The sequence below is a fragment of the Anser cygnoides genome, chromosome 10 (genome assembly GCF_040182565.1).
Source record: "Anser cygnoides isolate HZ-2024a breed goose chromosome 10, Taihu_goose_T2T_genome, whole genome shotgun sequence".
In the NCBI taxonomy this organism is placed as follows: domain Eukaryota; kingdom Metazoa; phylum Chordata; class Aves; order Anseriformes; family Anatidae; genus Anser; species Anser cygnoides.
This window is the reverse complement of record NC_089882.1, coordinates 13,428,086-13,444,778: the sequence shown is the minus strand read 5'-3', so window position 1 is coordinate 13,444,778 and position 16,693 is coordinate 13,428,086. Positions and strand designations below refer to the sequence as shown.

Sequence of the window (16,693 nt, the reverse complement as noted above, 5' to 3'; positions counted from 1 at the left end):
CTTGTAACTACCAGAAGAACTTGGAGCTTTTGACTCCATGTATAATTACCATGAGACCTTAACAGCTTAATTCACTAGGTAATTACATGGTTATTTTTTGTTCTATAAAAGGTAAAGAGGTAACATTTAATTTACAGGGTGCTGCATAATCCTGTAATTACTCGGTAATTTCCGTGTCGTCACACAATAAAAGCAGGGGCCTTTCCGTGGCCCAGATATGACATGATGAAAAGTCAAGTTCCACTCTGCACTGTCATGAAAACTGGGGGATTTCTTTGCCTCCTTGAGATGAGAAGTTGAGGGAATGAGAAGTCAAGAAAACAAAAGACATGGGCCTTTAGTGCAGGGACAGCAGTTTGCAAACAAGAAACTTCGCTCCTGGGTCAGCACCATCTCATGCGCTCCGGCTTTGCAAAACCAGCATCCCCCTGGGCTCAGGGACCCTGTGCCTCTTTTCTTGGTTCATGCCATTACAGTCATGTATTAGGGGTATTTTTTCCTCCTAGGAGGTGAAAACCTATGATATGCTTTTTTTTATTTCTATCTCTGGCTTGTTATTATTTGTATCAAGCAACAGCTAGTTTGGTTGTTCGGATAATTTCTCCAGGTCTCATCATAATGGAGCAGTAGTGGCTGTGAGAAAGATGGTAATTCCTGTCAGAAACAAGCCGTTTATATTCACTCACATAACTGTGGCTGAGCTGCCCAGCACTTGTTACTCCAATATCCTGACCTGGAAGCACCTGTATTGGTGAGATGTCAGGAGGACATTTCTGACCACACTAAATGTGTCCTTGCTCCTGCCATGCTGCTCGCATTTCCCTGGCTCTTCTCCCGCTCTGTGAGCACAGCAGCCTGTGCTCGTTATACTGGCCTTTCCACCTCATCTACACATTTAACCACTGCATCTTGTCAGATAGGACTTTGTAGATATAAACACCTGATTTACCCAGAAAAAAAATCAGCCAGAGAGTCTGGTTGCAACTCCTTGCACCCAGCCATCACTCCCCCCTGCAAATTACACTGTGTTCAAAAAACACCCTTAAAAACAGCAGAATGTAGCCCCTGAACAGTGTTGGGTACCTGTAGTTTCTATCAAAGGACCATGCAGGCACTCCATGCTCACATTCAAATGTGATGTGACGTTGGCTCTCGGGCAGAGGCAGTATGAGAAAGTTCCTCTCCCTGAAGTCCCACGGGAGAATTCGTCCTGGGCTGAGCCCACGGCCAGGAGCCAGCACACATTTATATAAATAAAAGCAGCACCTGCAGTTCCTAACAATAAAATAAAGAGCCTATTAATCTTCATGTTGCAGGGTATCAGTGGCTAGCACCAGGAAATAATCTCCCCCATCCTGGGACGGCAATGCGCAATTGCCTAGTTACAGCGGCAAGCATCCCTTCCTTTCCCCGGACTGTATTTCCAGTCCCTTTTCCTCTGGTCGCTGTCATTGTTTCCACGCTGCCCGCCAAGCCGCAGTGAGATCACACATGCTGGGAGCAGGTATGGCACAGCAGCAAATGGGATTTCTGAGGTTTAGTACAGGGCTCTGCTGTACATGCAGCTCTGATTAAAAAATATCTTTATTCTGCCCGTATACTGCAGGCATCCACTCCCACCGCTCTTGACATGATAACCCATAAAAGCTGTGGTCTAATGCATTAATAATCCACGAGTAAAGGTCCCAAAGTGCCCATTGACATTATAGCCATTAAGGTGCAGTGTGTCAATAACAATACAGAGCACAAGAGCAGACACGCTGCCCAGGTGTGCGCGAGCATGCATACCCTCTGCTGTTTAATCCTGTGCAGTATATTTCCTCTTTGCATCAGCTCCTCTCTGATCTTCGGGGACTAACAGGACAAAAATCCCTTACGACTGCTACTGTGTGCATTTAACAAGGAAGAACGAGCAGCTTCATCCCGGGAAGGATAGAGCACAGAGCGACTCCCAGCCTGCCGCCTCTCACACGTACAGTAATTTATTGCGCTGACACTGTCTGACCACAACAATGTTCGTGCACTGTTAATTTCGATGACATTTTCTGTTAACACAAACAGAGCGGTGCCCTCGTCTGGGATGCCAACACACCACAGATCTAGGCACCTTTGTCAGAGATGGAGATATTCCATGCAGGCCTATAAAAAGAAAAATTAATTGTGTCTACACACCCACACGCTTTCTTAAAATACCACTAATATTTTACATTTCTCCAATGGCTTTTATCCTAGAAGTTTAGGAAGCAGTGTGAAACCTAATGTCTACAGCAACTGGCCCTGCTCCCTGGGAAGAGAGCTCTCTCTGCAGTACGACACCTGGCAGCACCTCAGAGCCACCATCAGTCAGGACAGGACACGAGGATGGGTCTGGTCATCTCTTAAACAACAGCTGATGAGCAGCAGGTGATGTAAAAGAAGTGATGCAAAGGACCAGCTCCTATGATGTCATACAGCCTTTTAAAAAGACATCATTTTGGAAATGAGCAGCTCTCCGTAGCATTTTATAGGCACTGCAAGGGGACCTTGCCCCAGTGTTCACAAGCACTGTGGGTGGCTGAGCTACCATGCTCTATGCCAGGTGCTCAGCAGAGCACACAGAAGCCTTGCTGGGAGGCCCCTGGGTCCTTAGGGCATCAGGGTACCAAAATCTATCATTCAGATGATAGTTACTACTCCTCTTGTTTTTTCTTCACCTCTATATACCCTCTGCTTAGAATTCTGGGCTCACTGACTCTCTCAGCGGGTCATAGATATTGCCCCACATGGAGCCGTAAGGAGCAGCAGGATGTCTTCTCTTCATCCTTCCTTGGAGGAAGCATCTTTCCCAAGGACAGGTGCAGCCATGGACAGAGGTGAGGAGGAATGAGGAGCAGCAGAAACCAGAACAGAAAAATCCTGGGTATACAGGAGGCCAGGGGAGCTGTCACTTGTACCTTACTGGGCCAGCAACTGCCAGGACGTCTTTGGCTGCAGAAGCAGGTTCTCTAGTCCATTGCTTCACTCTGAGCACCACTGCAATAGGGATGGTGCAGAAGGAAGGCACCTTTCACCCCCTCTGAGAATGCACTTGCTGACAAGCCAAAGCAAGAGCAGAAGTGCTTTGGGCCTTGCTGGTCAACTTCCCCTAACTTACTGCTGAAGCAAAGGGAAAGTAGAGCTGACTTTCTGAAAGGGCCAGAGCAAATTACAGCTCTGCTCTGCCCTGGAGTTGCAAGGAACGAGAAGCACATCTTGTTGCTGACCTACAGCAGAAGAGAGTGACAGTGAAAGAGAGATCTGTTTGGCTGGCCCATGACACTGAATTTAAAAAAGAAAGATTGCTCGGTCCAACCAAGCGAGAAATCTTCTGCATTTTCACAGAATATTTTTTTCATGACTAGGTTAACCCTACGATTAACCCTAGGCCAGGCATCAGAAGCTCTGCTCACCAGTGAAGGAGGAATATGAAATATTGCTTATTTGATTCTCAGAGAGAGAAAAGGCCAAGTGACAGACATGCTGAAATGAGCAGCCCACTTTCAAATTTAGGGAATGATAGTGCAACGTAGAGAGCCTGAACCAGCCTGCCAGAAGTTGCAGTAAAGTTAGAGAAAAACAACAACAGCCAGAAGTTGGCAGTAGACTTCCTAGTTCCACCCACACAGGAGGCCAGAAAGAGAAGAGGAGAGGAGAAAGGGCTGGGTTTTGAGGCAGAGGTAGTTCGCCGTGTTGGAAGCAGGAGCATACAGGTAGAGCTTAAACATCTGGTCCACATCCTGCACTTTCATTGCAGACAATGGTATTTTAAGCAGGTTGATACAGATATAATCAAGATCGCAATCTGGCAACATGCATATTTGCTATATGGAAGGCAGTCAAAATCTCATTTTGCACATCAGGGGAATAAACTGACTCCCACAGGTGGAGCATCCAAGAAACATCGCTGTTTTGACCGTCACGGGCCACTGCCTGTCGCTTTGGGACTTAATGAGGTTTTAAGAAAACAGGGATTTTTAAGGTATTCTGCTGCCAGAAAGGCAGGAACAACAAAAAAAAAGCTGAAGACTTGCAATTCTGTCTGCAGAACTGGAAACATATTTCAGCTGGGTCAGCCTCTGGCACAGGGTCTGCAAAGCAGAGCCAAGACCAGGAATGGGGAACTGGTCATGCTGCGTGGAAGGAAGCACATACACTGGAAGAGATGCACAGTGTGTTTGCTTTTGAGTATTTCCAGGCCAGTAATCTAAGGCATGAGTAGCAATGCAATCCAAAGCAATCCTAAAGAGGTGTTTTATGGCCGTGGCATCCTTTTTGACATCGAGCAAGTTCATTGCGAAGCTTGCTGGTACTGACTGATGAGAGCTGGTTTCCCTGTGCGAGGTTTCTTGTTTCGCTACTCACACAGATGCCGATGTCAGCACGATGCTTGCTTTGAGGTCACACCAGAGGGTAAATCACTCAAGCCTTCTTGTGTTACACACGGGATGTTTAGGGGGAGATGTTGGTCAAAATTCTACAGTGCAGCAAATTTTTTTTTTCAAATTGTGGTGAAAACCTCATTTGACTCATCCCTTCCACCCCATTTCTGTGAACTAACCTCATCTGAGCACTGAGTTAATTAACCAGGCACAGCTGGTCTGGCTTGCTATGCCACTGCAGGCACTTGAAATGCCAGTGATTTCTACAGGAAAAAAGGAACACCGAATTTTGCTGAACACACACCATTTTTGCCAGCTCACCTGATCCCAGCATCACCATCTATAAGAAGCTCTTGCTAGAGGAGTTTGGCACATGGACACTCAGCTGGTGACAACACCAAAGGATTTTGGACAACCTGTAGCCTTTGAAACACTCCTTAGGGACAAATCTTCGCTGCTCTGGGTCTGTGACTGTTTTGAAAGCACTCACCCACAGAGAGGATTCAAGTGGCTTCAGCTACACTCAATTATTTACATGCAAGGGACAGTTCTGTGGTTTTCTCCACATGCTTCAAAGCCTAGTAAATGTTTCTCCTTCACCTGTTTTCATAGATTGTGGGAAGACTAGGCAAGATCTAAGTGTAGCTGCAACCCCTGTCTTAGGAAGCCCAGTGGGTGTGTTGCATATGCATCCCTGACATCAGAAATGCACAGAGAAGAATTAGAGGCAGGACCTTCAGATACTTTAACCATCACCTTTATGCTCCAACTCCTGATGTGTGTGCTTGGCATAATGAGATTCTTTGATATGAGACCTCATCCCTTCACCTTCAGGCACTCAGTTTTGGAAGGAAACTGTGGGCCAATATCCCCAAATACTAGTCCAGCAGCTATCCTTCCTGGGGCAAAGATGGCAACACAATTAACTGCAGTAGGAGCAAGAATGTGGAATATCACAGCCTTTGGTCCCAGACTATCCTCCTTAGAGCTATCTATTTACAATGGAGAAAGGAGGTAGCAGCATGGTCAGCCTTCAGCTTTCCCCCATCTCATTTAGACCCTTTCCCATTATTTATTTTCATGTCAATTCTGCTGATTAATTACAGATGATGCAATCAAGACCACTTTCATTTATGTCTGTTCCAATAACAGAGGTCACTGGTCATTTCCCCAGGGGACCGTGACCTCTGACTGCCCATCCTTATCTCTGACAGCTTTCTCCTTTTACAAAAGTTGATGCACTGCAATCACTCAGCCTTGCAGATCCAACACGTCCCTCCCATCTCTCTTCAGTGTAACACTTTGGGGAGGCAGAAAGCACAGCAAGAGGATGCTTAGATGGAAGCAGACCAAACTGGATTTATCAAACTGAAAGTCCAGTCCCCAATTTCTATGGATGCTATTCACAAGGACAGAGAGTAGAGCTCAAATGGCTAACTTCCCCCCTACGAAGAGCTGCTAGGCTGCTTAGTACAACTATTTGCTATTCTTTCTGCATGGCACAAGACTGGTCACATGGAAATCCTTTTTCCTCTGTGGCTGCCTGACAGACCTTTTAAAACAGCAGAGTAAGCCAAACAATCACACGACCAACAAAGCGGGAAAGAAAATACATTCCAGAATGAATTGAAGAAACTTTCTTTTTTAATATTTGTTTGTTTTTGTGAATACCAAAGGACCTCTTGAAGTCCAGCAAATCAAATTGGAGTGGTTTGATGGCATTTGTGCTACTGCAGCGACCTGGGGCTCTGGGGGAGGGAAAGGCTAAGTGGTGGTGTGTGATGCACACCCTCATTCCCTGCCCAGCCCTGGGTACCAGTAGCAGCACAGGACCATGCCACAAGCAGTGGGAAGCTCCCTCTGCCGGCAGTCTGTCCCGATTTCCCTGCTACCCACACTGCTGGACAGACAACTTTCCTCCCAAAGGCTTTGGTGATAGAGGGGTGCATCCAGAAACCACTGCAATTAGGGCCCATCAATCATTTTCATCTGTTGTTGGTGCTTTGTATCAGCAAACATGCTCCTGGAGATGCTGACAGGTCTAGCTACAGCTCTGTTTGTGCAAAAATATGCCTATTGCTAAAAATGTTGGTTTAGATGGGTTGGACTGGAGAAACTGAGTTGCGTGAGTTTACTGTAAGACAGAGAGGAGGGTCGCTTGTACACAGGGTGACTTTGGGAAAGATGCCCAAGTGCTTAGGAGCACAGAAAAGCAGAGAAAGAAGGCTGGCACGCAGGGTGGAGATGGTGATGCGGAAACCCAAACCACAGCTGGTGGCCGGGGCAGGCTGTGGCAGCACACTGGCTGGAGGTGCTGCAGAGCTCAGAGACTGAGGCAAACAGGATCAAAGTAATAGGAAGGGAATTTCACAGGCAACAATTTGATTGGATCTGAGCAGGGATTTATTCATGAAGATCTGGAAATCAAAACAATACTGAACAGCTTTTTCATTACCCATCTAGCTCCCAGCAGTGACTCATGGCTCTGCAGAACGCAAGTTTTGAGCTCTTTCATCAGCCTCTGTGAATTAATGCGGGCTGACAAAGGTCAGTGGCACAAAAACCAGATGGCTTCACACAGTCTGGGAGAGAAGGCGACCTTAAACCTAAGCAGGACTTAATCCTCTGTCTGACGGTGGAAACAATGCATTCAGTGTAACAGCAGTGGAGATCTGGGCAGCCTAAACAAGTGCTCTCTGACTCAAAGGATGATCACATCCTGAGAGCAGGTCTGGCCATCTATGGAAAACCAGGGTTTGGCCCTGTGCTTCCCTGGGATTTTGTTGGGTTTACAGAACACGTCTTTGTGGCACTCGAGCCTGCAAAGGGGCTGGCAAAGAGATACAAGTACAGGGCAACCTGAGCTCTTAGCTCATACACCCACTGGATTACTTAACACTCACTTAAAAATTGCCAGCCCTCGAGCAAACAACTTGACACTGCTGAATTTGCACAGTCTCGAGCACAGCAAAGTCAGAGCCCTGGTCTAAGGCCAGGTCATGACAACGAATGTCAAGCTCAACAGGCAGCGAGGGGCCTCATTTGGGCAGGCAGCCTCTGGCAGAGCTTGCTGTAACAGGCTGCCAGCCCAGCTGCCTCCCTGCCCAGGATCTGCACTCACTGCTGCTGCATTAACTTCTGCTGTCAGCGCAGAGGCTGGCGGTAAATTACTGGCTGGGGATGGAGAGCCGCACATTTAGGCACAAACACCTTGTCCAGATCTCTGCCACAGGGACTGCATCCTCCATCAGGGGAACTGTGGGCACCTTTGATTGCTGCAACAGGTTTGTGCAGTAAATACAAGGGTCAGAGCTCCTGTATTTCTCAGCACAAATCTATACTCCTCTGAGCAATATATACCCTTAAAGTGAATCACAAGGAGCTATGCACTTTATTTATTGAAAGAAGAGGTTGGGAAAAAAAAGAGAGATCGTTGATTTTCTTTGAGGAAGAAGGAAAGGGCTGACAGCCTTCTGCACAAAGTTGCAAAGCAAAAGCACTCATTTTCCCCTTGCTGTGACAGCATCCATCCTATACCTGCACAGGTATTTTGCAACCTGGGACCTCGACCTCCATCTCTCTCCTCCAGCCATCTCATAGCAGTGGGACCACCAGTCCACAGGCTGGAAAGTTAAATCACAGGACAAACTGATGAAGTGAGCATGCTCCCAAGTCCCTTTTAAAAGGTATTAGCATCATCCAAGGGGGCTAGATGGCAATAGGCTTTGAGGAGGAATCCTGATGGGGAAGGAAGATTGTGTCTTATTTGGGAAGGATGGAACTGAGCAGATGTGGTCAGTCAATGCAAAAGGCTTAACTTCATGCAAGCATCATCACCACTTTCAACTCCAAACATCAGGGTTTTCTTAGATGAAAAATGATACAGCTCATTTGGTGTCAATAAATCCAGCTCCTGAGTGGAGGAAAAAAACCTAAATATTTCAGCACTTTGGGACTGACTCATGCTGAGCTTGAAATTATGAGGTTTGCAGCAAAAATTCCATCTACGCTTGAACTTAATGAAAAGTACACAGACAGGATCCTTCGGAGCTCGATTGGATTCTGTAGCCACTGTGTTGGATTTACAGCATTGCCCCAAACTTTCCTTTCCTGGCTACAAAACAAAGTACTCCCCTGATCTCTCAGATGTAGATGAACTTCAGACAGCCTGGTGTCCCTCAGAGGGCAGCACATCCCAAAGGGACAGGGATGCCTGGCTCCACAGGCACTTCCATACACAAGGAGTGCCTCTTCCCATGGAACTTGGAAGTTTTCTCCACCAACTGACATTCCCAAGAGGATATCCAGCCCTGCCTTAACAGCATCCTGTTGTTCCACTAGTTCCACAGGGTGGAGAATGGTGGGATGAGATACACTTCTGTTTTTCCTTTGCCCCATGATTTTACAAACCAGCTGCTCAGATGTAACAGGGGAAAGCAGGAGGGATAAGGGTCCAGAAGGCAAAGTCAGAGTAGATAGATCAAACTGTGTTGAGGACCCAAGGAGTGCTTGGAGCCATTTCACTGATCAGGTTTATGATAATAAGTTTTGTACTCTAGGGACCAGATGTTTCTCTCAGTTACACTAAATTTAACCTTTGACTTCATGGAGATACTTTCAAGCAAAAATTCCTCTCGGTAAAGCTGAACTTCCTTTCCTGAGTCAGAACTTTCTGGATGGGAGAAAGACAGAAGCAGGGACTGTTACCTTAGTCCTGATAGAAAAAGAGTCAGGAGGAGTCTGGATGGGGCACTGGGATGAACTCAAATGGTACTGGAATTAACTGAGATGAAGGAACAGTGGCATGAACAATGATAGGATTTGTAAAACTGCGTGTTTCCCCTGCATTTCCTCTCATTTTTCCCTTTCCTCCTTGAAGGGTGGAGAAAGAACAAAAGATATAGAGGAAAAAAATAGGCCTTTGCAGCAAGAAAACAAAAAAAAGGGAGAGGGAGGGAACATGTTGGAGAGCATCTCTTTCCTTCGGGCACTGAAGTGTTCCAACATCAAACCTTCTGTCCTCATTAAGAAGCCCTGTGCCTACCGTTGTGACATCTTTATTCACACACCCCAAGACTTCAAAGCCTTCAGGAGATTTCCTTGGTGGATTTAACATAAAAATATCAGGAGATGAAACAGAGCAAAAGGCAGCCCGGTGCATTCTTGTTTTAATTAGACCTTGGGTGGAGGAAAGGGGGGGGGGGTGAGGAAGGAACAGAGCCATAGAGATGCACATTAGGGTGTGAATGCAAACACATGCATGCAATCTTGATCATCAGGACTCAACTCTTCTTCTTTCACAAGCTTTCGGCATAGCAAATAGACCCCGAATCTCCTAGCAATGATTTTTTTTTACCAGCCTCAAAAACAGATCCGCATTCATCTCAGGAATAAGAAGTGCTGCAGGTGAAATAAATGTTTCAGCTCCCTAAACAAAAAGCTTGAAGTGTAACTAATAAGAGGGAAAATTAAGAAAGAACAGAAAAAAGGCACAGAGGGCACAGAACAGCTATGTATTCACTAGCAATGAAACATGGATCTAGGAAGAACTGTTCTGTTCCTGATTTTTCCTTTTTTGTTAAGCAAACTTTTTCACCGAATTTCCAAGCCATTTGTTTGACTTCTGAGTCATTGGAGCTACTTGAAATTTGCAGAGTGACCCACTTGAATGTGTGGGTGATGCAGTTTGTTTGGTGGCACCAGTGGGGGTGACAATAACTCCTCATGTTCTGATCTGAATCTGTAATTTCAAAGTGAACATATATATTTGGCAAATATTTTCTACACTTTTCTGAAATTGCCTTTTTGGTTACCACCCCACCTAGCAAAACGCATTCGTTTGAAAGTTTGGGTGAAGCTGAACCACAAAGAATTGCAGGGAAATTAATTTGCAACAGTTTTGAATGAATAAACCTTTCTCCTCAGTACCTAGCTATGTCCAGGACCAAGTTAGCTGCTTCTTACAGAGAGCAAGTATCAAATAATTAGAAATTCATTGAAAGAAGAAAGTCCTGCTCTCTCCTGTTGAAGTGCTTTTGAGACACTTCTGGTGAGATCCAAGAGGAACTCCCAGACTCCCTCATATCAGTTTTTCAAACATTATAGCCCAAATTTCACAGGACATCTTTAACTGACTAAAAGCAGATTTGCTTCCAGCCCATGGGAACAGGCTGCTGGGGCCAGACAGATGAGGAAAGGGACAGTGCTCTCTTCCTACGTTTCCTTAAGCATTTTCTGTGGTTATTCTACTTACGGGAGCACCCACAGAGGCCACAAACCCCATGAGCACTGCGGGTTATCCCCACAGAGGGCACACAATTTCAGCATTTGAGCAAGATGACTGCCATCTGCAAGATCTAAGCAGCGTTTTTAAATAGTCAACAACAACAAAAGAAGTAAAAGCATCCCTGCTCCTGTGTCAGGGCACGATAATCTAGTCTCAATTAGAGCATTATTAACTAAGTCATACACCTGGCCCTACTCGTTTACAGCTATTCCTGTTGACAATAGCACTGATTAGCAACTACAGCAATGGACTGGGTTGCTCTCTTCAGCATCCACTACCCCCCTCCAATTTATGTTTCACAGCAAGCTCTGCTTTGGAAAGGAGGAAAAAAAGAATGAAATCTTTCCAGAAGCAAGAAGAGTGTTAGGAGATAGCAGCAACACGGAAAACTTGCCCCCCTCACAGGAAGATCCACCCAGGGACAGGGCAATAACTCTCCCAGCAGGCTTGAATTCCACTTAATTACAGAACCAGCTGATAACTAATAGAAATGAAGTGGATCCACATGCCTGCTCTCACTTCGTAGCCTGTGGCTGTGTGCCAGTAAGAAAAGTGGGGGTATTGATTTGATTATCTTGTTTGTCCACCTAGACTTGCTAGTTGCATCTGCTTTTCCCAGTCCAAATGAAGTGTTTTCCACTGATTAATTAATTTTAATTTGTTTTCACTTCGAGTGTTAGATTTGGTTTTTATTGACAAGCAAGTATCCATATTTGTAAGCTGCTACAATTAGGCAGTGTCCCTACGCTGCTAAAAACTAAAGCTCTTCTACTTGGCTAAAAGTACTTCACTTATTGACTGAACCTCCTTCTTTTGCCTGCATAGTTTCTAGAGAAGACCAAACCACATCGTGCAATTACCAGTCTCATCACGAATACACACAGCCTACAAAAAAAAAAAAGGAAAAGCCTCACCTCCATCCACGTGCTCCCAGGCCATCTCCACATCACCCTCTGCTACCTGGGAACCCTACTGCCCCTAATGAGCTGCTTTTATAGACGAGGAAGGGAGCAACACCAAGCCCTTTCCCCAGCATCCTGCACCACGAATCCCTGGTTCCTGCAAGCAGAGGATGCCTTGCTCTGTTACACCAGAACGCAGCTGTAGTGGAAGACAGCAGGCAGGGGTTAAAGGCAGAAAAGAGGCTTTTTTTTTTTTTTTTTTTTTTTTTGAGAGTGCTAGAGGTTTTGCTCCTTTTGAAAAGCCAGACCTTGGGTTTATTTCAATTAGTGCCACAAATGCATTCATTTCTGCCTAGTTCATTAGCAAGTCGTGCTCCATTCAGTCATTAAGAGCAGAGAAATATGAGTAATAAAATGCCAGACTATCTGTATTTTCCCTAATGCTCCTAAAACACAGCAACAAGCCATAAATGCCAACAGGGCAAGGAAGCACATAGTAGGAAGGGATTTATGCACTTGCAACACCCTTAGCCTCAAAGTACCACCTTGGCAGGAAGTCCTGGGGCTGCTCCCTCCTGCTGCTGGTGCCGGCAGGTCAGCGGTGCCTCGGGGTGAGAGCAAGCTTCCTCTGCAAACCCAGGGCAGAGAGCAGCCATAAAAACATCACACCACATCTTTTTCTGTCCTAGCAGTGGTTCATAGGGAGCTTTACAATGGGAGACAACAATATTTACCTGTCTGACAACAGAGGGAAACTGAGGTAGGAGGAGATTTTGGGAATATCCCAGCTGGGATCAGAGGCAGGATGGGAACAGAAGTCACCTCATTCACAGCCCAGGAACCCACAACTGGGACTGACGGCAAAATGGGTGTCCTCGGTGAATAACTATTGCTCCCTTCACTTTCTGATTTACCCAGATAGGTGCAGAAATTCACACATCCTACCATATTTTCCCAAGGCCAATCCTGCACCCAGCCTCCTTGCACAGCTGAATGGGAAGCGACAATGGCAGACACCATCATGGTGCTGGCCGAGGGCACTGGGCTGCCCGAAACTTTTCAGAGCCATGCAAGTGATGAATTAGCTACTCGGTGGAAAGGAACAGAGCCAGAAATAGCTCTCAGCCAGCTATGGATATCATCAGCTCCCATCGCAGTCAGGCAGGAATTGCTGGCCAGGTTTATCAAAGGATTATCACTTCACCTGAGATTTTTAAATTGCCCCTGAACGGACATTAAAGCACGTGCAGGGAGCTGATTTCAGCTAGATGTCTTGTTGGAGGTGTGGTGCCTCTGCTGATGGGCCACGGTGCTGCTGGGCTGGCAGGTGATGTGGAGCCCCCAGCCTTGTCCTGATGTAGCTGTGGTGCCCCCCGGCAGCTGGGCTTATTTTGCTGGGAGATGGGCCAGGAGAATTAGAAAGTTAGAAGACGAGGTGAACGGCAGGGCACAGGAAAAGACAAAAAGATTAATGGCAGGGACACAATCAAAAACAAAAGTTAAAATGGAAATGTTAATCATTTAAAAGAGGGTCTCAGTGGAATTACTTGCTTTATGGCTCAGAATGAAAAATAGAAGGGGGAAAGAAGGAGGAGAAGTCCCAATAAGAATAATTTAGTGCTTTGTGAAATGAGCTCCCTTTCTTTTTGGTAGTTCGCTCTGGTGTCTTATCACTTACCCCGTGATTGACTGAGTCCTCTTTTTGCCTGCTCCTGCTAAATGGTGATTTGCCATCTGGTAGTCATAATTTCTTTTCTTTTCTTTATTTTTTTCCCCCTGTATTCTTTAGTAATTAGAAACTAAATTACTTTTTTTTTTTTTTTCCTAGTGAAAAAAGAAACATGCCTAGCATATTACTTACAGATGACAGTCAGTGTGCATGAGGCAGCGAGGAAGAGGGAAGGGGCTTGACTCCTGTCTCATTGGGACAGACCCTGGCTGGCATGCCAAGGGACGCCTCAGCTTTAGCACTGACAGCACCAGGTGCTGAGGTGAAGCACGGAGCAAGAAATGAATTCAGTGAGATGTGACAGTCCACATCTGAAGAAGAATGGCAAAGCTGAAGGCGGTGAAAGGCTGGTGGAGCACTATAGGAATGCCTGTCTGTGTCTGTAGGATACTGGATGGAAACAACTGGTGTGTGTATCACGGGCTGTCAAGGCTACCACTGGCTTGCGTTGGGCCTGGGGGCAGTGGTATTTGCTGTTTCTTGCTGCAACCCAGCCCTGTAGGGGGGTAACATACCAATGCGGCCTACCAGGGAGGAGCACCCAGCTCCACAGAGGGCCTATATTGGACTCCAGTTCTGTGCTGCCATCTCTGCCTTCACCAGCTATGGAGGAAGCTTCGAGCCTGCAGGATGCTGAACAGCTTGCCTGAAACCTGCTGAGACTGACCTTGCCAAAGCCTAATTGCAACCTCATCTCTCTTCTGTTTGCCGCTGGCCTCGTCTCCACAGCCTGCGTGCTCACCCGGGCTGCCACGCTCTCATTATATCTTTGTACAGCACCAACCCTCTCCACTCTCATTTCAGTTGCATCCTCAAGGTGCTCCAGTAATTCAAGTGATAAATAATAACAATAATAATGCAGAAGTCGGTTGAATTGAGCTTGATTGCTCCGTGGCTGAGTTTGGGCTTGATTGACTGAAAGCAGCATATGCCCCCCCGGTTGTTATCCTGAGAGCCTCATTTTCTCAGCGCGTTGTCGCTCCTCATAGCCTCAAACTGATCGGGCCTTGAGGCCACTGCCAAAAAGCAACCCAGTCATTCCCAGAAAGACCCCACTCCACAGCATGATGTGAATTTACATTTTTTGACACGTCATATAATGAGGCAAGAAAATGACAGAGAAAATATCCCACTTCTGTACATTGCCAACAGAGCCATGTTTTCCCTTGTTTTCTAGGCAGACTCACTGCTTTCTGAGAAGGAGGATGGTTTGTGTGGGCCTGGAGGAAGGGTAGCTTTTCACTGGTTAAACTGGGTGCACCTTGCATTTCCAGATAATTGAACTGGGCCCTGCCTACACCACTTGTGTGATGGCAGTTCTTATATGGACCTATATTAATTTATATATGTGTGTGCATTAAATTGGAAGGAAAGACAGCCTCTAAATCAGCAAGAGATGTAGTGAACACCTCATCATTTACTACATGCCAGCCTCTCCCACAGCCTGGCCTGCAGGACCCGTGCTCCCCCTGGCCCTGCCATGACTCAGAGGCATTGGCAGAGCTGCCACTGCCCTCCCTCCAAAACCAGGCACGAGGCAGCAATCCAGAGACAGCCTTCATCCTTTCCTTATCATCTCATGCCAACCAAGCTCTGCTCCTGTGCACTTTTTCATATCCCTACTGTTGGTTTGCTCTGTGTTTTCAAGGGAGATGCTTATCTCGGAAATGAGTGAGGGCATTTGGTGACATCTTTTTTTGAACCCAAGGAAGGCAAGGAGCAAATGATCTGTGAGAGGTGGAGGCTATGTTTTTCCTGGCTTAATATGGATGAATGAGGAAAAAGGAAGGAAAGAAAACAGCTCGTTTTCACTCATTCTCTAAGCAGCAGCCACTGTAGTGCTATAGCCAGGAGCATCCAAGAGAGACAGAAGGAATTTGCGTAACAAGAAAATGCCGCTGTACAGACCTAATTATAGCGATCGCACCTGTTAGAGAAAACAATAAGCAGCAAAATGAATAAACCTTCCTGGGACTCATTTTATCAATGAAGCATGACCAAGTGAAAACTCCACAGAGAAAATCTACAAGGGAGGTGTCAGTGTACTCACACCACCTTTCCGACCTCACATCCTATAATCAGCAAGGTAGCCAAAGTAAACTGTGTGTTCAGCCACTGGCTGTATGTGGCCACAGAAAGATGAAAATGACCTTCTAATAGGATGCCATCTCAGTCTTGTTATTATCTCCCCGCTAAGGGCTTTTTCAGGCATATACATATGGCTGCAACCTTCTGCTGCTTGAGGAAGAACTGTGTACAGGTCTTCAAAACCCTGCAAAAGTGGACGGTTATCCTAGGGATGGGGTGGGGGACCCTGGCATTTCTCCCCAGAGTTAGTACATTGGTCAAGGGTGCTGTTAAAATCCAGTTCCAATTATGTTGGTAACACGCTCTTTGGGACAATCCCAGCATCACTAGGGGTGGTGTGGAAAGGGCTGTCTTGGAAAGGGCTGTCTGCATGTTTTAAATCTGCCACCAAATCATTCTTATATCATGCAACATGGTGAATAAGAACTCCTGTTCCACTGCCTTCGCACCACCCATAGTCCCCTAAGTCTCATGACATCCCCCTCTCAGGGTCTGTTTTCTGATCCATGGGATCCTACCTAGTCTTTCTCCTATTGAAGCTGTTCCCTGCTGCTGGCCATCTTTGCTCCTGCTCCTCTGTACCTTTCTGAGCTCCCAATTACAGTTCGTCTGTGCCGCAGAAGCACGTCTAGCACTGGGCTTTCCATGCTTCTGTAGTTAAAGCAGCCAAAGAGGATTAGCCTTTTTAAAGAGTTAATGCTGTTTTTTTTTTTTCTTCTCTCTCTCTCTCTTTCTTTCTTTTTTTTTTTTTTTTAACATACACAGCTCCCTTCATCCAAAGATCTTAGAGAAGGGAAAGTATCATTAGCAGCGTCTTGTGGATGGGAAAATTGAAGCTTGAGGAGATGAAATGAATTTGCTTATTGGATGATTATTCCTTTACTGGATTTGCCTCACATCTCCCAGCCCACGTCCTGGGCCAGAGCCCTATTATACGACATACAGTCCAGATCGAGGCAAAGCCAAAGAAACAAAGAATCTTATGATACTTAATCTCATTTGATTTTTTCTTTTTCCAAGACCACTAGCACGTACAAAAGGACAAAGAAACACCCCAAGCTTTGTAACAGGTCTGAATGACTGCTCTGGTGTCTACAATCCTTGGGGCACTCACTGACTGCACTGAACAATGACGCCTCCAAAATATTGACCCAACAGCATGTCTCAGCCCTGACTCAGGAAGGGAAAGAAGAATGCTTTGATGACTGTCACCATTGAAAATGGCAATGTGTTAGTGACAGCTGGAACAAGAGAGCTCGTAAGAGTCACTTGGTGATGCAAGCTTTGAGTT

General features: G+C 46.1%; 1 long non-coding RNA gene across 3 annotated transcripts in view; it reads right to left on the bottom strand.

The window, feature by feature from the left end:
* The window catches only part of LOC125183823 (uncharacterized), a 73,877-nt gene that overhangs the window by 46,748 nt on the left and 10,436 nt on the right, over positions 1-16,693 (bottom strand). For 2 of the 3 annotated variants that reach the window (XR_010833960.1, XR_010833961.1), the window contains exon 1: positions 11,598-12,533. The exons of the other annotated variant lie outside the window; for it this stretch is intronic. This is a non-coding gene — a long non-coding RNA (uncharacterized lncRNA). Of the gene's footprint in view, positions 1-11,597; positions 12,534-16,693 lie in introns of those variants that run through there. 3 annotated transcript variants of the gene reach the window in all.